The 22,709-nt window shown below is 33.4% G+C and overlaps 1 protein-coding gene across 1 annotated transcript in view; it reads left to right on the top strand.

Annotated features, from left to right (window-relative positions):
- Positions 1-22,709, top strand: part of ZNF804A (zinc finger protein 804A) — a gene marked incomplete at both ends in the record, with an annotated part of 288,083 nt that overhangs the window by 137,563 nt on the left and 127,811 nt on the right. The gene's annotated exons all lie outside the window — the stretch shown is intronic.

Here is a 22,709-nt window from a genome sequence, read left to right as displayed (position 1 = left end):
CCAGACCTAACAAATGAAGAGGTAATAGGCAGTCTATCTGAAAAAGAATTCAGAATAATGATAGTAAAGATGATCCAAAATCTTGGAAATAGAATAGACAAAATGCAAGAAACAGTTAACAAGGACCTAGTAGAACTAAAGATGAATCAAGCATCGATTAAAAACACAATAAATGAAATGAAAAATACTCTAGATGGGATTAATAGCAGAATAACTGAGGCAGAAGAACGGATAAGTGAGGTGGAAGATAAAATAGTGGAAATAACTAATGCAGAGCAAAATAAAGAAAAAAGAATGAAAAGAACAGAGGACAATATCAGAGACCTCTGGGACAACATTAAACGCACCAACATTCGAATTATAGGGGTTCCAGAAGAAGAAGAGAAAAAGAAAGGGACTGAGAAAATATTTGAAGAGATTATAGTTGAAAACTTCCCTAATATGGGAAAGGAAATAGTTAATCAAGTCCAAGAAGCACAGAGAGTCCCATACAGAATAAATCCAAGGAGAAATACGCCAAGACACATATTAATCAAACTGTCAAAAATTAAACACAAAGAAATCATATTAAAAGCAGCAAGGCAAAAACAACAAATAACACACAAGGGAATCCCCATCAGGATAACAGCTGATCTCTCAGCAGAAACTCTACAAGCCAGAAGGGAGTGGCAGGACATAATTAAAGTGATGAAGGAGAAAAACCTGCAACCAAGATTACTCTACCCAGCAAGGATCTCATTCAGATTTGATGGAGAAATTAAAACATTTACAGACAAGCAAAAGCTGAGAGAGTTCAGCACCACCAAACCAGCTTTACAACAAATGCTAAAGGAACTTCTCTAGGCAAGAAACACAACAGAAGGAAAAGACCTACAATAACGAACCCAAAACAATTAAGAAAATGGGAATAGGAACATACATATCGATAATTACCTTAAATGTAAATGGACTAAACGCTCCCACCAAAAGACACAGATTGGCTGAATGGATACAAAAACAAGACCCATATATATGCTGTCTACAAGAGACCCACTTCAGACCTAGAGACACATACAGACTGAAAGTAAGGGGATGGAAAAAGATATTCCATGCAAATGGAAACCAAAAGAAAGCTGGAGTAGCAATTCTCATATCAGACAAAATAGACTTTAAAATAAAGACTACTAGAAGAGACAAAGAAGGACACTACATAATGATCAAGGGATCGATCCAAGAAGAAGATATAACAATTGTAAATATTTATGCACCCAACATAGGAGCACCTCAATACATAAGGCAAACACTAACAGCCATAAAAGGAGAAATCGACAGTAACACAATCATAGTAGGGGACTTTAACACCCCACTTTCACCAATGGACAGATCATCCAAAATGAAAATAAATAAGGAAACACAAGCTTTAAATGATACATTAAACAAGATGGACTTAATTGATATTTATAGGACATTCCATCCAAAAACAACAGAATACACATTTTTCTCAAGTGTTCATGGAACATTCTCCAGGATAGATCATATCTTGGGTCACAAATCAAGCCTTGGTAAATTTAAGAAAATTGAAATTGTATCAAGTATCTTTTCCGACCACAATGCTATGAGACTAGATATCAATTACAGGAAAAGAGCTATAAAAAATACAAACACATGGAGGCTAAACAATACATTACTTAATAACGAAGTGATCACTGAAGAAATCAAAGAGGAAATAAAAAAATACCTAGAAACAAATGACAATGGAGACACGACGACCCAAAACCTATGGGACGCAGCAAAAGCAGTTCTAAGAGGGAAGTTTATAGCAATACAATCCCACCTTAAGAAACAGGAAATATCTCGACGAAACAACCTAACCTTGCACCTAAAGCAATTAGAGAAAGAAGAACAAAAACATCCCAAAGTTAGCAGAAGGAAAGAAATCATAAAAATCAGATCAGAAATAAATGAAAAAGAAATGAAGGAAACAATAGCAAAGATCAATAAAACTAAAAGCTGGTTCTTTGAGAAGATAAACAAAATTGATAAACCATTAGCCAGACTCATCAAGAAAAAAAGGGAGAAGACTCAAATCAATAGAATTAGAAATGAAAAAGGAGAAGTAACAACTGACACTGCAGAAATACAAAAGATCGTGAGTGATTACTATAAGCAACTCTATGCCAATAAAATGGACAACCTGGAAGAAATGGACAAATTCTTAGGAATGCACAACCTGCCAAGACTGAATCAGGAAGAAATAGAACATATGAACAGACCAATCACAAGCACTGAAATTGAAACTGTGATAAAAAATCTTCCAACAAACAAAAGCCCAGGACCAGATGGCTTCACAGGCGAATTCTATCAAGCATTTAGAGAAGAGCTAACGCCTATCCTTCTCAAACTCTTCCAAAATATAGCAGAGGGAGGAACACTCCCAAACTCATTCTACGAGGCCACCATCACCTTGATACCAAAACCAGACAAGGATGTCACAAAGAAAGAAAACTACAGGCCAATATCACTGATGAACATAGATGCAAAAATCCTCAACAAAATACTAGCAAACAGAATCAAACAGCACATTAAAAGGATCATACACCATGATCAAGTGGGGTTTATCCCAGGAATGCAAGGATTCTTCAATATACGCAAATCAATCAACGTGATACACCATATTAACAAATTGAAGGAGAAAAACCATATGATCATCTCAATAGATGCAGAGAAAGCTTTCGACAAAATTCAACACCCATTCATGATAAAAACCCTGCAGAAAGTAGGCATAGAGGGAACTTTCCTCAACATAATAAAGGCCATATATGACAAACCCACAGCCAGCATCGTCCTCAATGGTGAAAAACTGAAACCATTTCCACTAAGATCAGGAACAAGACAAGGTTGCCCACTCTCACCACTCTTATTCAACATAGTTTTGGAAGTTTTAGCCACAGCAATCAGAGAAGAAAAGCAAATAAAAGGAATCCAAATTGGAAAAGAAGAAGTAAAGCTGTCACTGTTTGCAGATGACATGATACTATACATAGAGAATCCTAAAGATGCTACCAGAAAACTACTAGAGCTAATCAATGAATTTGGTAAAGTTGCAGGATACAAAATTAATGCACAGAAATCTCTGGCATTCCTATATACTAATGATGAAAAATCTGAAAGTGAAATCAAGGAAACACTCCCATTTACCATTGCAACAAAAAGAATAAAATATCTAGGAATAAACCTACCTAAGGAGACAAAAGACCTGTATGCAGAAAATTATAAGACACTGATGAAAGAAATTAAAGATGATACAAATAGATGGAGAGATGTACCATGTTCTTGGATTGGAAGAATCAACATTGTGAAAATGACTCTACTACCCAAAGCAATCTACAGATTCAATGCAATCCCTATCAAAATACCACTGGCATTTTTCACAGAACTAGAACAAAAAATTTCACAATTTGTATGGAAACACAAAAGACCCCGAATAGCCAAAGCAATCTTGAGAACGAAAAATGGAGCTGGAGGAATCAGGCTCCCTGACTTCAGACTATACTACAAAGCTGCAGTAATCAAGACAGTATGGTACTGGCACAAAAACAGAAAGATAGATCAATGGAACAGGATAGAAAGCCCAGAGATAAACCCACGGACATATGGTCACCTTATCTTTGATAAAGGAGGCAGGAATGTACAGTGGAGAAAGGACAGTCTCTTCAATAAGTGGTGTTGGGAAAACTGGACAGGGACATGTAAAAGTATGAGATTCGATCACTCCCTAACACCATACACAAAAATAAGCTCAAAATGGATTAAAGACCTAAATGTAAGGCCAGACACTATCAAACTCTTAGAGGACAACATAGGCAGAACACTCTATGACATAAATCACAGCAAGATCCTTTTTGACCCACCTCCTAGAGAAATGGAAATAAAGACAAAAATAAACACATGGGACCTAATGAAACTTAAAAGCTTTTGCACAGCAAAGGAAACCATAAACAAGACCAAAAGACAACCCTCAGAATGGGAGAAAATATTTGCAAATGAAGCAACTGACAAAGGATTAATCTCCAAAATTTATAAGCAGCTCATGCAGCTCAATAACAAAAAAACAAACAACCCAATCCAAAAATGGGCAGAAGACCTAAATAGACATTTCTCCACAGAAGATACACAGACTGCCAACAAACACATGAAAGGATGCTCAACATCTTTACTAATTAGAGAAATGCAAATCAAAACTACAATGAGATATCATCTCACACCAGTCAGAATGGCCATCATCAAAAAATCTAGAAACAATAAATGCTGGAGAGGGTGTGGAAAAAAGGGAACACTCTTGCACTGCTGGTGGGAATGTGAATTGGTACAGCCACTATGGAGAACGGTATGGAGGTTCCTTAAAAAACTACAAATAGAACTACCATATGACCCTGCAATCCCACTACTGGGCATATACCCTGAGAAAACCATAATTCAAAAAGAGACATGTACCAAAATGTTCATAGCAGCCCTATTTACAATAGCCCGGAGATGGAAACAACCTAAGTGTCCATCATCGGATGAATGGGTAAAGAAGATGTGGCACATACATACAATGGAATATTACTCAGCCATAAAAAGAAATGAAATTGAACTATTTGTAATGAGGTGGATGGACCTAGAGTCTGTCATACAGAGTGAAGTAAGTCAGAAAGAGAAAGACAAATACTGTATGCTGACACATATATATGGAATTTAAGAAAAAAAAAGGTCATGAAGAACATAGGGGTAAGACAGGAATAAAGACAGAGACCTACTAGAGAATGGACTTGAGGATATGGGGAGGGGGAAGGGTAAGCTGTGACAAAGTGAAAGAGCGGCATGGACATATATACACTACCAAACGTAAGGTAGATAGCTAGTGGGAAGCAGCCGCATAGCACAGGGAGATCAGCTCGGTGCTTTGTGACCGCCTGGAGGGGTGGGATAGGGAGGGTGGGAGGGAGACGCAAAAGGGAGGGGATATGGGAACATATGTATACATATAACTGATTAAATTTGTGATAAAGCAAAAAAAAAAAAAAAAAAAAAAAAGATGTATTAGTAAGTCCTTATCGATAATTACTCTAAATGTAAATATATTAAATTCTTCAATAAAAAGGCAAAAAAAAAAAAAATGTTTTACTTGAAGTGCAGTAGTATTTGAAATAGATGAAAGATGGAGAAAGTTAAAAGCAAATACTTTAAAATTAAAAATAAAATTGTATCACTGGAATCCAATGTATGGCACCATATTTAATAGGATCAATATCAAATAAAAAATATTAAATATGTTTCACAATTTTGAATTTGAAATTCAAAATTATTAAAATTATATAAATTATTATTAAATTATTAAATTTAATTTAATTATTAAATCTATATATAAGTAAATATTATATATCTATGTATAATATATATTAAATAAAATATTAAAATGAGAGAAATAAGAGGCTTCTAACCCACAGAATATTAATATTTAAGGATAGCATATTATGTATATATCTCTCCTTAGTTTATTCTTTTTTTTTTTTTTTTTTTTTTTTGCGGTACGCGGGCCTCCCACTGCTGTGGCCTCTCCCGTTGCGGAGCACAGGCTCCGGATGCGCAGGCCCAGCGGCCATGGCTCACGGGCCCAACCACTCCGCGGCATGTGGGATCCTCCCGGACCGGGGCACGAACCCGTGTCCCCTGCGTCGGTAGGTGGACTCTCAACCACTGCACCACCAGGGAAGCCCTCCTTAGTTTATTCTTAATGAGATTTCTGCTAATTTATAGTAGAATAAAATAGGAAATGCTGCAAATTTGATAAGAATATTTTGAGAAACAAGAGTAGTAACATTCAAAATAGGCATGGATTATAACAGTCTAAGGTGAAGGGAATTTAGAAGCATGATTAGCTGCCTGGGGAATCCTATAAGTAATGTGTGGTCATCATTATTCTGGCATCTGTATACTAGTTCTAGAATGTGCCAAGAGCATAAGTGGCCAGAGTGGAATAGACCCTACAGAACTCAGCTGCCAGAACTAATGTCAAAATTATATAGTAATATATAATTATGAATAAATATCCTAGTGAATTTATTTAATGCTGCTTGAAACATTCACTTGTTAATGGGCAAAAATAACAGGAAGTAGACAACTTTTTCTGTTTTTGCTTTACCACTTCCTAGTCACGTGAGCCTAGACGAATGTCTTTTCCTCTCCAGTCATCATTTTCTTTATCAACTAATTAGGGCTAGTCATATCTGCCCTTTGTAGATTACAGATTATTGCAAAGACCAAAACCAACACATTACCATTACTTTTATTAAGTGCAGTGCAATTGCAAATATTAGATATTATAGAATATTTTCAAATATGGTAAAATGGCTTCCTTGAAGAAGTACTAACAACCAAAGTCAGCATTAATTTACAAGAATGTATAAAATTGAATTAATTACAAACATGAAACTAACATTTTATTACCCATCCACCAAACAAATGTTTGCATAAATACACATAGTTATTTTTTAAAAATCAACTCCCATTATTTTTTTCAGGTAGATTTTCCCTACCTAATCCCAAGCTTAAATAATCACCTGGAGGAAGAAAAATAAAATTGTTAATAGCTCAGTCAATACACTAAGAAAGCACTGGATTATAATCTTGTGTCTGCTATTTAAGTGGTTTTTGACTGTAGGCAAGTTATTTACAAATATATTCAATGGAGATGATAAACATATTTTTTTGCTTTGTTATTTTAAAGGTTAAATGAATTTTTATGTAACATTTTATATTACTTCATTGTGTCTGCTGCATAAACGTATGCTTAGTATATTATAGCTGTTTTATATGCCGGGGTAGTACAACAAAGATAACATATAAGATGCATAGTATTTGCTCAAAACTATTCAATATAAAAAGTAAAACTATTCAATCTGAGATTATGCCTTATATTAAAAGAAAAAGTAAATTTGATCCAAATGATGAGATTGGGGCAATCATATGGATGGATATTCCATAAATATAAGTTTGGCTGTACTATTTACCATGTACACTAGCTAAAGTTCTCAGTATAGAGAGCAATTTGAAGATTCAATAATTTTTTCAAAAACAAGTATTTACTTGTTTTAATATTCTTATTTAAGTCAAAGTTCTACTGACATGTTTTTTCAAGAATGCCAAATTATCACTATCCCTCAGGAATCATATTTAAAGTAACTTATTTGTGTTGAGATATCAAGAACAAAAGCCTAAAGTGTTATTTATATGAAAAAAATATCCTCCAACCAAATGTACTTACAAACAGAACATAAACTCATGAATATTTAGTTTTTTTTCTTTTCTCTAGGCATTAGCAAATATCCCCTTGTTAGAATGTTTCATTTACTTAGCACAATGTGGAGCCAATATCAGAAGCAAATAGTTTACTTGGATTATAACTTCTCATGGGCAAGATCATGACTTAAACATGTTTTTTTCTTTGTCACTGGGCATAATACCTGGGACAGAGTAGATAATGTAACATGTTTATTGAAAAATTAATTATAACAAGGAATAAAATCAATTTATATTATATAAAATATCAAATAGTGTATGAATTATTCAAAGGATATATGTATTTTTTTCTGTCACAAATATAAGAAACTCTGACATTATTAAATAAAAGACTTGTTCTTATGCTTTTGTGAATCAGTTTTTTTCTAATAAAGATCATGAATCCAAAAAACTGTATTTTTGATGAATCAACCTGAAAAGGTTTTTTATTACATTTCAGACAAGCATGCAAAGGATTACAAGGTTACTGAAAGCTTGTCTGAATAAACCCAAATCCCCCTACCAGAATCACACAGAAATCTATTTTTTTATAGCCTTCAAGATATTTTCAGTAACTTTCCTTTGTTAGCATTTTTTTAAAACTAGTTCAGCAGTAACATTAGTAAAATTCAGTTAGACTTTTTAAAGAGTGGAAAAGTTTCACTGTCCAGCCCTTTCTGCTTGCATCTGTGAAGAATTAAATACATAGGAAACTAATTAGAAATACACATATATAATGTTTGAGTAGAGAAACACTTTTAAATATGTAAATGCTTTCAAAATAGAATAATTTTCTTTCACCTTTTGAAACATATAAAAAGAAGCAAGTTTATAATATGTATTTAAATTTTACATTTAGAATAACTTTTTACATATGAAATAAATTAATCATATCTTTACATATTTAGAGAACAGCTTAATGATCTTTTATCTAACATAAGTAGAAATGGAAAAAGGGAATGTTTAAAAATAGGTTTAAATTTAATATATAAATTCTTATTTATTTTAAGCGCAAAATATTTCCATATCAAATAGTGAATACGACTAATTTACTTAGGAACTTATCTACAACTGCATACTGCTCTTGTTATTAATACCTACATTTAAATAAATTATATCTGTTATATTTTAAGAAGCTTATATATAAGGAACAATTCTAATTATTTATTACTAACTTTTGGAATAGACCAGCCACTTTTTGAGTTTAAGGCATTTCTTGTATTTCATTTGTTTCATAGGTTCCGCTGAAGTTAAGTAACATTGTATTCAAATAAAACTTATTGGTTTTTCATGTATTTAGCCTTCACTTGAGATTATCACTCATTGATTATTTTAATACTAAGTAACTCTTGCAAAAGATTTAAGGTCCCATAAAAGTATAAAGAAGATATTAATTCTCATGGTTGTCAAAGAGTTTTACTAGGATTTTTACAAAGGTAATGAATATTTATACAATTTCTTAGTCCTTAAATTATTTCTAATACATGATGGTTAAGTTCAAGTTCGAGTTTGGCGATTACAAAAGTTTAAGACTGTACAGAATGAGCTGTTCTTTCTTTTTATTAAATTTTAATGTTTTATAATTGTTTGTAATTTTTTTAACATCTTTATTGGAGTATAATGGCTTTACAATAGTGTGTTAGTTTCTGCTGTATAACAAAGTGAATCAGCTATATGCATACTTATATCCCCATATCCCCTCCCTCTTGCATCACCCTCCCACCTTCCTTAACCCACCCCTCAAGGTGGTCACAAAGCACTGAGCTGATATCACTCTGCTATGCAGCTGCTTCCCACTAGCTATCTATTTTACATTTGGTAGTGTATATATGTCATTACTGATAACTTATCCTTATTAATTTCTTTAAATGATTCTGTAAACTAATGTGGATAAATGATAATGACAAAGAAAATGATCTTATTCACAACTCTACATAGTTGTGTGGCTGGGCTCACCTTAGCAATGAAAATTATTTGTCTTATAGTGAAAAAAATTATTTGTCCAGTAGTATGTCCTGCACTATGCAAATCACTACATTATGCTTCATTTTGAAAAACTAATTGGGTTTTATTTGTGATGAATTGCTATTGGAGACATGATCAGGAGAGTTAATTCCCAGAGCCAATAATATAAATCATGGTATAAGGTAATGATGGCCTAAACTGGGGTAAAAAAGATGGATGGGGCTTCCCTGGTGGTGCAGTGGTTGAGAGTCCGCCTGCTGATGCAGGGGACACGGGTTTGTGCCCCAATACGGGAAGATCCCTCATGCCGCAAGAACGGCTGGGCCCGTGAGCCATGGCCGCTGAGCCTGCGCGTCCAGCGCCTGTGCTTTGCAATGGGAGAGGCCACAGCAGTGAGAGGCCCATGTACCACCAAAAAAAAAAAAAAATGGATGGAGAGGACCACAAAGAAATATTCCATGTCATGTTGATTAGGTAGAAGTAATAATTCCATGATTCGGAAATCTGGGATAGAAGATTAACTGATGAAATGATTTGATTGGGGTTCTGATATTTGCCCTTATAGTTTCATATTTGTTTAATATCATATTTTCTTATTTCAAGAAAAATATTTTAAAATGTGATGCTTATTATAAATTTAAGGAATGAATCTGGTGAATTTTGATTCTGAAGGCAGTAGGTTGGAGGGTTCCTCCTTCCATGGCCTCCTAAAATAACAGCAGAATTTAAACATAACCATACATATAATCTAGAAAACAATGCTGAATGGCATGAGTCTGCATCTTGCACAAGTCTCTTAGTCTATGCAATATCAATCCTCTTATTAACTTAGAAAATGTAGCTCTGTCCATCATTTTTAAAAATATGATGAAAGCAGCTATACATTATCTTCTAGGGCTAAGATTGCCTTTCTCAAATGGCATGTGATACTCCACCACTGTCACTTTGTATTCTCTGGTTGAAGTCTAATACATGGCAGAGAGGTGTCTTGACAGTCTAGTTTTACCTGTGGCAGTGGAAGCCTGTCGTGGATTATTCGTGTGATAACTCAGGAATGTTAGCAACTTCTCTTTAAATATCGTCCTAAATCCAGTTTAGTAATCTCCAGCCTTATTTTGACATAAATTTTTAAAAAGGAGAAGATGCTTAGAGGGATACTGTGCAATGTCTTCATGAAGGAAGTAAGTCTTAAGCTAACATATGGAGGAAGGATACAATTTTAATTTTCTTCCTTGCCAAGTATTCTGGGACTAGATTTGCCAGATTATCAAATTAAAATACAAGATACCCAGTTAAACTTGAAATGTAGATAAACATATTTTTTAGTATAAGTATATCCAAAATGTTGCACGGGGCACACCAGGCACACACTACATTGATATCTATATCTATATTGATACTGGTAGATGTCAATATAGATATCAGATATATATATATATATATATATATATACATATATATATGTATACGTGTAGATACATGTCTGAATGAAATTTAATTTAGCAGTCTATATTCTAACTGGCAGCCTTATTTGAGACATAAGCTTGCATGGTTTAAGGGTATCTTCAGTACTATTTATCTTATGTCCTGTACCCAGTTTGTGTCCGTGGTTTATCTAAGCAAAGTTAAGTGCTCCTTCTCTGCTAAACATTGGAAAAATAGCCTTGGTGGATCTCTTACAGCTCAGTTGTAATGTTTCAGTTAGCATATTTATGCTTAGCAATAATTTCATTCACTTATAGGACAGTACCAACGTGTGAAACATGAAGGATTAGAAAATACCAACTGTAAAAAAATTTATGATTAGAAAAATTTGTACTTATATCTGAACTCATATAACCTTTATATAACCCTTTTGCCAGTTTTTTCCCTTTCAAGTGTCTAGTGCCTTCCTTCTACACATTGTCCCTTCCAGTATCTGTCATTCATGGTCACTTATTCATGGATCTTTAAAAGAAATAAATTTCAAAGCATTCTCTATTTCTACTATTTGTTTACATTTTAAGTCTAATTTTTCCCTTAGTATAATATCTTAGAAATAATAACATAGTTGTGGAAATGCCAAGAGAAACAATTAATAGCAGAATTATCTCAATGTTAAAGAGGACCCTCAATTTATAATAGGAAAAATTTGAAAGATCAGCCAAACCTGATCTTTGAGGTTGGCTTCCTCATGCACAAAATGGCCCTTCTTCTCTGGGGAATACGAACTATGATCTGTAGATCCATAATGTATGAGCATGATCCATAGAGGTTTAATACAGGCAAATATTGTTGACCTACTGGAAAATATCAAGGCTTCTCCTTAGAATATAGAGTCAATTTTGGCCAACTTTCTATAATGGGAATCCTTCCTATGAACTGGGTGCTTGTCTCTGTCTATTTACCTTCCATAGTTCACAGGAGCCTCACGTAACTCCAGCAATGCAACCAACTCTGCCCCTAAGGCAATCATGTTCATATTTTATATTTCTTTGCCTGTTTGTTATTTTTGTACTGTGTTCTCCATATACTTATGAGGCTGTGGGATGAACACTATGCTTCCTGTATTGTTTTTTTTTTCTTTCTTGAATATAACTGGTAGATTCTAGAAGGCAATAAAAATGGGTTCATTACTCTTATAGTGTTCTTAAAATAATATTGAGAGATGTAGTGCTGTGATTTAAAGATTTATTGATAGGTAGCTACAGATTTGTAGATAAAGTGAATCTTAACACACCTAATTCTTAGCAATGAATATTTTAAAAACATATATTAATGTAAAATAACCAATTCTGGATGCATTTGAAAAAGATTTGTGTACCACCTCTGACTTTATTCACTTCAAACGCATTCCTGATTAGTTGCTTTGTTTTAGAATGCCCTATAATATTTTAACCTAATTTTATTTTGAAGTTGCCCTTAGAAAAGGAGAGATTATATTTGAAACATCATGCCATTTATTTAAATTTTGCCATTATAAAAATTAAAATGTTTACAGTTTCTTCATAGCACATAAATCATTTATTTGATGTTTAATGAAAGATTAGTTTGTTTGATTGTATTTATTTAACCTTTACAAAAAACAAACTGAGTAAATGTAAGCACATTTTTACTGTAAGGCCCAAGGAAATATAGTTTCCAGTGTTCATGAGTATTCATTTCCTAGTCCTGCCTTCTAATTCAACAGGTTTTTGTACTATAATTTTTACTTCTTGGTTGAAGCTGTGTATTCATTATTTAATAAAATATTTTGGTAAATTTGATATAGTGACTATGTGTATGTGATTATGATATTTTGAGCTTTCACTTATATCAGATTTATATACTTACAGAATACTTTAATATAGGCCCTTGTACCTTAAGATTCTCTTTTTTCATTTTAAGTATAAATTTTCCAGGTTTGTAGAACAATTCCACTTTTATTCAATTATTTTTGGAAAGACAATATGATTCTAAATATCTAATATCCATAAAAAACTGCTTAACTTGGAAAACAAGGTTAAAATGTCTATGGATTATTTCATGTGTACATTTTAAATAATACTCCAGAAAATTACTGAGTGATTTGAATGTGTATATATATATATATATATATATATATATATATATATATATATATATGTATTTAAATATATATGTGTATATATCTATTGTGTGTGTATAAAGCACCTCTTTTATATATTTCTATCTTTGTATTTTTGCTGAACACAATTCTTAATTTTTTTCTCTGCTTTTATATTTGGTATGTTGAACACACTAGAGAAAATAGAAAATTGAATAGCTTAGTGCCATAAAATTTAGGAATTTAAAACTTATTTCTGTCTTCAGTCTTTCTTAACAGTCCTTTTATATAGGTTTAATAAACAACATCTCCAGTTTCCTTCAAAGTCTAGTCTAGATATTCAACAGCTCTCATGTCCCCTTCTAAATTCTTGCACCCTGGTCCTGAGCCCACATCTTGCTTCCTCTTTCACCACAAACTCTTTGAAATTCAAAAGTATACAATCTCATCATCTGAATACACATCCATATCCTTAAATAATGTAAACACAACTTCCTACTCTCATAATGTAGTGGAGAATCAGGAAAGTGACTTTCATAGGATCACTGCAATTGATGTCACTATCAACTCGAGGTTTTGTTCCCTGCATCAAAGGTAAAATCACACATGAATCCTTTCATGCAGTCTGTATTTTTCTTTTTCCTACACTGTACCAATTCTAGTCATCAAGTCACACCTCTTAAAAACACTGAAATTCCTTCATAGCCTTCTGCCTGAATTACTTCAGTGACCTCCACATTGGTCTTTCTGGTTCCTTGAGAGATCTGTTTCTCTCAAATCAGTGTTCTATATTACTAGTGATTTTTTAACTGTGGCCTTTTATTTAAAGATCAGATAATCTGCAAATGACATTATTTCATTCTTTATTATGGCTGAGTAATATTCCATTGTATATATATACACATCTTCTTTATCCATTCTTCCATTGATGGACATTTAGGTTTCTTCCATGACCTGCCTATTGTAAATAGTGCTGCCGTGAACATTGGGGTACACGTATCTTTTCAAATTATGGTTTTCTCTGGATGTATGCCCAGGAGTGGGATTGCAGGATCATATGGTAGCTCTATTTTTAGTTTTTTAAAGAACCTCCATACTTTCTCCATAGTGGCTGTATCAATTTACACTCCCACCAACAGTGTTAGGAGGGTCCCCTTTTCTCCACACCCTCTCCAGAATTTATTGTTTGTAGCTTTTTTGATGATGCCCATTCTAACTGGTGTGAGGTGATACCTCACTGTAGTTTTGATTTGCATTTCTCTGATAATTAATGATGTTGAGCATATTTTCATGTGTCTCTTGGCCATCTGTATGTCTTGTTTAGAGAAATGTCTATTTAGATCTTCTGCCCATTTTTTGATTAGGTTGTTTGTTTTTTTGATATTGAGCTGCATGTGCTGTTTGTATATTTTGGAGATTAATCCCTTGTCAGTTGCTTCATTTGCAGATATTTTCTCCCATTCATTTTATTTATGTTTTTTCATTTTGTTTATGGTTTCCTTTGTTGTGCAAAAGCTTTCAAGTTTAATTAGTTCCCATTGGTTTATTTTTGTTTTTATTTTCATTACTCTAGGAGGTGGATTGAAAAAGATCTTGCTGTGATTTATGTCACAGAGTGTTCTGCCTATGTTTTCCTCCAGTTTTGTAGTGTCTGGTCTTATGTTTAGGTCTTTAATCCATTTTGAGTTTATTTTTGTGTATGGAGTTAGAAAATGTTCTAATTTCATTCATTTACATGTAGCTGTCCAGTTTTCCCACCACCATTTATTGAAGAGCCTGTCTTTTCTCCATTGTATATTCTTGCCTCCTTTGTCATATATTAAGTGACCACAGGTGCATGGGTTTATCTCTGGACTTTCTATCCTGTTCTATTAATCGGTATTACTGTTTTTGTGCCAGTACCAAACTGTCTTGATTACTGTAGCTTTGTAGTATAGTCTGAAGTCAGGGAGCCTGATTCCTCCAGTTCTGCTTTTCTTTCCAAGATTGCATTGGCTCTTTGGGGTCTTTTGTGTTTCCATGAAAATTGTAAAATTTTTTGTTATAATTCTGTGAAAAATGCTACTGGTAATTTGATAGGGATTGTACTGAATCTGTAGATTACTTTGGGTCATACAGTCATTTTGATAGTATTGGTTCTTCCAATCCAAGAACATGGTATATATCTCCATCTGTTTGTGTCATCTTTGATTTCTTTCATCAGTATTTTATAGTTTTCTGAGTACAGGTCTTTTGCTTCTTTAGGTAGGTTTATTCCTAGGTATTTTATTCTTTTTGATGTGATGGTAAATGGGATTATTTCTTTAATTTCATTTTCTGAACTGTTGTTGTTAGTGCATAGGAATGCAAGAGATTTCAGCATATTCATTTTGTATCCTGCAACTTCACCAAATTCATTGATGAGCTCTATTAGTTTTCTGGTAGCATCTTTAGGATTTTCTATGTATAGTGTCATGTCATCTGCAAACAGTGGCAATTTTAATTCTTCCTTTCCAATTTGGATTCCTTTTATTTCTTTTTCTTCTCTGATTGCCACGGCTAAGACTTCCAAAGCTATGCTGAATAAGAGTGGAGAGAGTGGACATCTTTTTCTTCTTCCTGATCTTAGAGGAAATGCTTTCAGTTTCTCACCATTGCGAATGATGTTTGCTGTGTGTTTGTCGTATATGGCCTTATTATGTTGAGGTATGTTCCCTCTATGCCTACTTTCTGGAGTGTTTCTATTATAAATGGGAGTTGAATTTTGTCAAAATCTTTTTCTGCATCTATTGAAATGATAATATGGTTTTTATTCTTCAGTTTATTAATGTGGTGTATCACATTGATTTATGTATGTTGAAGAATGGGACCAAATAATGCCATTTGCAGCAACATGGATGAATCTAGAGATTGTCATACGGAGTGAAGTAAGTCAGACAGAGAAAGACAAGTATATGATATAGCTTACATGTGGAATCTAAAAATCATGGTACAAATGAACCTATTTACGAAACAGAAATAGAGTCACAGATGCAGAAAACAAACTTATGGTCACCAAGGGGGAATGGAGGGGAGGGATAAATTGGGCAATTGGGGTTGACATATACACACTACTATATATAAAATAGATAACTAAGAAGAACCTACTGTATAGCACAAGGAATACTCTGTAATGGCCTATATGGGAAAAGAATCTAAAAGAGTGGATATAGGTATATGTATAACTGATCACTTTGCTGTACAGCAAAAACTAACAGAATATTGTAAATCAACTATACTCCAATAAAAATTAATTAAAAAATAAAGACCTTTTAATTTTACATTTAAATGCCTTATGTTTTCATGGAAAATGGTGACACTCTGCAATCAAATGATTGGAAGAGTTGTTATTCAATAAGTTGTTTTTCATAGTTTGAAGAGTGGAATGTTAATCTTAAAAAAAACTAGGCCTGTTCTGAAATTATCTTGAATTTGTGTAAGAAAATGTTCTCAGAGGATGTCCTACTTATTCTTCCATTCTTACCATGAGTCTCAAAATGACTATTTGTAAAGGTGGGAAAGGAGCAAAATGAACAAACTAAAAAAACTAATGTAAGCAGGGTGAATTTTTTATCTCTCTAGAATACAAATAAAAACACATGTGTGTCTCTTTCTGTTTAAGGTTTCCATGATTTTATTGAAGAGAATTATACAAATTTAGAAACTTCTTGAAGACTCCCCCTACTGTGTAGCCTTCTTTTATTTTGTTGACTCTATTTCAAACATTGCAAAGTCTGAAATGCATCACTGCTTAGCATTGTACAGGAAGAGCTATTTATTATAATTGAGAATTTTTTAAGAAAGAATTGTAATGAGTCATTTTAATCACTACTATTTGGAAATTTGTAATCTGTTTTTGTATATTGCTACTTATTTTTGGGTATTATTAAAGAATCACATGAAAATAAATATTAAGCTTCAGTTAAATATGTCAATTTAACTTACCTTTAGTTTTATGAAATGAAAAACAACATATCATTTGAGATAACAAATATAATATGGGAGTGTTCTGATGATCATAAAAACTGATCATTAATAGTATTTATATATAAAATTGATATATAAAAATGATAACTAAGAGTATCTATTATTTACAAGTCATGATTTTAGTGTCATATAAATTCACTGTTCTAATCCTTCCAATAATCCTGTAAAGTAGATAATACTATAATGAACTCAATTATACAGGTAAGGTGACCAAGGCTTAAAGAGATTAATTTTCCCAAGGTCCCCCCCTTTTTTTTTTAACCTTCTATTTTATATTGGAGTATAGCCGATTAACAATGTTGTTATAATTTCAGTTGCACAACAAAGGGACTCAGCCATACATATACATGTATCTTTTGTCCCTCAAAGTCCCCTCCCATCCAGGCTACCACATAACATTGAGCAGAGTTCCCTGTGCTGTACAGTAGGTCCTTGTTTGTTGTACATTTTAAATATAGCAGTGTGTACATATCAAACTCCCTGACTATCCCTTTTCCCACCCTTCCCCCCTGGTAACCATAAGTTCATTCTCTAAGTCTGTGAGTCTGTTTCTGTTTTGTAAATAAGCTCATTTGTATCACTTCTTTTTAGATTCCACATATAAGGGATATCATACGATATCTCTCTTTCTCTATCTGACTTACTTCACTCAGTATGACAATCACAAGGTTACTTTTAAATGATAATGCTGGTGTTCCAAACAGATTGTCAGCACTTGTATCCATGAAATTAATCACAAAGTTACAAGTAATTATCTTTTAATCTAATCTAATATTTTATGGGAACATCTTCAAATAATGCTCTCATTCACTTAAAATGATTTAAAAATTTTTAAATGGATTTAAACTTATTCACATGCCTCTGTATTATGACATAAAAAATGATATGATACAATATATTATTAAAATAGAATGTTGTCTCTTCATTGTAACTTATGACCACAAACTAAATAAGTATTTATATTTAAAACTTAAAAATTGAATTTAGGTAAAAGGAACTATGAATTTTAAGAAATTAAAAATGTTTAACTATTTAACTGCTTAGCCTGTATATTGATGCTTATTTAAATTGTGTCCCTGCAAGAGAGTACTATAGTATACAATTTTTTCCATCTTAGTTGGCAGGTAATACTAACTCAGACACAAGCATGTATTATTATACATATGTATAAAATATATATGTACACAATATTTTATATGTATATGTTAGTGCTATAGTTCTTACACATGTAACATATATATAAAATATTTAAGCTATATATTAGTTATATACAATAGATTATATATAACATACAATATGTAAGCTATACTCATGAAAAAATGTATAATAATATTCAATAATACATATGAAGGTATTGTTATTCTTATAATGTCCTTTGGGAACTAATTATTAAGAATAGTATTTGTAATTGAAAATAAAATATGAACAACTAACAAAATATTATACTATAAATCTATAGAACAAATAAAAAGCATAGCATGCTAAATGCAATGTACCCCAGATTGAACTGTAGACAAAGTCAGGACATTAGTGGAAAAACTGATGAAATCCAGATAAAGTCTGTAGTTTAGTTAATAGTAATGTATTAATATTAATTACTTAGCTTTCTCAAATGTACTATGATTATGGAAGTTATTAATATTAAAGAGAAAGTTTGAAGAGTACATGGATACTCTGCATACTACCTTTGTCTCTTTTTTGTAAATATACAGTTATTCTGAACCAAAAAAACAAGTTTAAAGGAAACATTACATAAATACTAAATACTAAATAGTGAATCTACCTATGGTTGGGAAAGATAAAATATATAAATAACTTGACCCAATAGAGATATTAAGTAATATTTGTATTTATTCTCTATGAATAATATTATATATCATGTAAAGTTGAAATAAAAAATCAGTAAGTTATGACTTTACAAAATGCCCTAAAGAGTCATATGTATATATGTCCAAAATTATATATATATGTTTTTATTAAAAAATATAGAAATTTCTATTGAGATAATATAGTTGAACTAAATTAAATCTCAGATATTTTCATCTTGAAAAAATTAATTTCTGTACTGTGTCTCTATTGGGAAGAGTTTTAGAAAGTTATAATGTATGTTTATGGCAGAGTTTAGGTGGGCATGTATGAAATTTAAGGTGCTATATCTTATACTGGCCAAACATGATAACATTTCTTTAACGTTGGGTCATACAAAGATATCTCAAAGCCCCTGTCTCCCTCTCCTGCCTCAACAGACTGAAAGATATTCTACCACAGGTTGGCTGCATTTGGCTACATGCTTGGAAAGGAGAGATGACTGAGGCTAAATGGATGCTATAATAAGGCCCCAGCAGGGTTTTTCCCTGCCGTTTAGTTTTCTGTTTTCGTGGGTTTTTTTTTTTTTTTTGGAGTTTCTCTCAGTATACCATATTGATTATCTTGACTTCAAACCCCATGGTCTCATCAAATGTGTGAGACCTTTTACTCTGCAAGCTTCAGTGTTCTCATCTGTGAAGGGCTTGACTCACTGCCTAGCACATGACAAACTTGACAAATGTTAGCGATTGTTATAAACTTCCATTCCATTTACTTTTCTCTTTGTCATATTAATTAAACTGTTTTTTATTTTTGTTAGTGTCAGAGCTGTTAGTAAGCTTTATTGAGCCAAATAATGTTTTCCTTTTTGAGTTCTTACTGGAAATACTTTTCACAGAAGTTAAATTAAGTTTACTACTTCAGCACATTTTGCTTGAGATATGTTTGAAAATCAAGAGATAAAGCTGGTTTGTGATTTCTATAGAAATTTTGCCAAACATAAAAGGGGCATAAAACCATTATGCATACAGGCAAGCACAGTTGGGGTATTTTCAGTCTGTCAAGTTTGCATTTTAAAAAATGTAGTAAGGCTTTATGAAAAAAATGTTTTGCTTTTCCCTAGTTTTGTTATCTCTTTCTTTGAATGTCAGGATACATTTGTAAATCAAATTGTGCTCAGCCAGATAATGCTCAAACCAGAATCTTAAAGGTTTAAGGATGTTTTTATTGGCACTTTCATAGGTTAGTTTGTTGTACAGAAAGTGATTAAATGAGCATTGTGAGTTTTCAAGGCAATACTGGGAATACAGTTTACTACTAATAATGGTCTATTCAGGTACATATTTTTCAATGTAATGGGAAAATCAATCCGGCAATTGTTTATTGAGTTCTTTACATGCTAGTCACTGTGTAAGAGGAAGGCAAATAGGAAAGTCAAATAGGAAATAACACCATAATTAAATAAAATGAAAACAAGTTCTCAACTCTCCATATATCATCAAAGATGGGCAAATAAATTTGGGTTAATATTTTTAAATGCCACAATGAAAATGTGTTTATGCACAAAACATATACAAGAGAATTATCTGAGGCTGTTCAAGGGTGTCAAGGTCGTATCTGTTAATCAGAACATGAGATGGACTTCGGGGATCTTGTGTGGATCTGACAGTGTTTCTGGCTGCTAGTTATCTTGGACCCCAGTGTGATTCTAAGATTGGAATTATTAGACTAAGCTTCTGACATGCCTTTCTCACGAAGACTGTATCCTCAATCCTTGCGACCCAATGGAAGCATATTCTGCAGGTGTTACTCCTCAAACTGTCAATATACAGCTTAGATGTTTAGAAGAAATATTTCTAGTACATTCCATGATGTCTCTTCCTTTTTTCACAGTATCTCCTTCAGCATTCTCAGTCTCTTGAGAGTCCTGCCCCCCTCCCTTGGAGAACAGTGTTGTTGTAATGCTAACTTTGCCTGCAGTCTTCTTCATTCCTTCAACAAATTTTTATTGAGCACCTACTATTTGCTGAGCATTGTTCTCAGTGCTAGGAATACAATGGCATACAAAACATACAAAAACTCTTTACACTTCTGGGTTTAAAAGAATACATCTTATAAGGTAATACAAGTTACAAAAAAAAATGTCAAGGAACAGGGTCTGATTTTATTTTCCCACTGATACTATATTTCACAGGGTATCATCTACTGCTAACAAGTCTAAAACGTCTTATTTCCAAGAACAATTAATTTATTAAATCATTTATTTGTCTACCTATTTATTAGCTTTTGTATTAGACATGACTGCTTAAGGGCATGACCATTTAAAGACAGGACTAGGCTTTTGTTTTGGATGCCTCAGTTTCCTTTTATGAATTGTTTTGTGAGCCCTATAGAAACTGCCTAAAAAAATATTAATACTTCACATGAATGGTAATAGCTTAATGAAAGAGCCATACTTTTAAAACTATAAATATATTAGCCAAGATGTAGGTAATCCCCAGGGAAATGGCATAATTAGAGGGGAGAAAGACTTAGAATTAACTGGAAGATAGGTCCTTTAGCTGAATATCCCTGGCTGATCCCCAGAAAGCAAGGAATGCAAAAAGATGTGTATAGTTGAAGTAAAGACATATGTGGAAGACCCTAATCATAGCTAAAATGATGTTGATTTATTTGATTGATAAATTGCTTAATTTTCAGACTACATCTGAAACATCTTGTTTATCAAAGATCTTTTAGAGATGATCCCTTCATAAAACACTAGGGCTGGGTGACAGAGAAAAAGTGAGGTATGATTCTTACCAAATAATTTTGTCATCTACTGGGAGAGAGAAACTTATGAATAAAGTATTTATACAATATAAGTAAATTAATATGAATTAAAATGAGCATACATGTGGGCTTCCCTGGTGGCGCAGTGGTTGAGAGTCCACCTGCCGATGCAGGGGACACGGGTCCGTGCCCCGGTCCGGGAAGACCCCACATGCCGCGGAGCGGCTGGGCCCGTGAGCCATGGCTGCTGAGCCTGCGCATCCGGAACCTGTGCTCCGCAACGGGAGAAGCCACAACAGTGAGAGGCCCGTGTACCACAAAAAAAAAAAAAAAAAAAAAAAGAGTATACATGCAAAGAAGGAGTTATTTTGATCTGAGGTGTTTTTAAAGAAAACCTTTGAAGAAGAAATAAATTGGTACATAAATCTAGACTTAAATAATGATTTTTTTCTGTTGGCAGGGAAAAAGACAATTTGAGAGTTTTGTAGTATCACATTTTAAGAATACCAACAAATCACTGACTTTTCAAACTGTGAGGAGATACTAAGGGGAGTGACTGAGCGTGTCTGAGAATGTTAAACAAGAGAAAACTAAAAGGAGACCAAATAATTATATCAATTATATCAAGTATTCGAGAGCTTCCTGGGCAGGAGAGAAAGAGGTTGGTTTTTAGAGAGCAGAAAATAAATGAACATTTAACAGGAATAGATGAAGTCTCAAATATTGAAATTTTATCTGCACCAATCAGAGTTCTTATTTATAAGCAATAAAAACTGATTCTAACCTAAGCAGGAAAAGGAAATTAATGGGAATACAAGAGGTAGCTAATAGACTTGGAATAAAGAAGAGGGTAGAAAACTGGCAGGAATGAAGGAAAAATGAGCCTAAACATCTAGTTATAAGGCTGCACATTACCATGTTGCCAAGAAGCTTTTGGGCAGTACAGCTGCAGGACATTTGACACTGCTGCTGCTGGGGTTTCCTACGCCACACTGCCACTTTTTTTTTTTTTTTTTTTTTTTTTGCGGTACGCGGGCCTCTCACTGTTGTGGCCTCTCCCGTTGCGGAGCACAGGCTCCGGACGCGCAGGCTCAGCGGCCATGGCTCATGGGCCCAGCCGCTCCATGGCATATGGGATCTTCGCGGACCGGGGCACGAACCCGTGTCCCCTGCATCGGCAGGCGGACTCTCAACCACTGTGCCACCAGGGAAGCCCACACTGCCACTTTTGAGAAAAATTTCTGAAATGTCCCTCTTTCTTTGAGGTCTCATTTAAGAAAGAGTGACTTATAGGTGGTGGTATTTAACTGTCTTAGAT

The sequence above is a fragment of the Hyperoodon ampullatus genome, assembly GCF_949752795.1.
Source record: "Hyperoodon ampullatus genome assembly, chromosome: 8".
NCBI classification, from domain to species: Eukaryota; Metazoa; Chordata; class Mammalia; order Artiodactyla; family Ziphiidae; genus Hyperoodon; species Hyperoodon ampullatus.
This window is presented reverse-complemented; position numbering and strand designations above follow the sequence as displayed.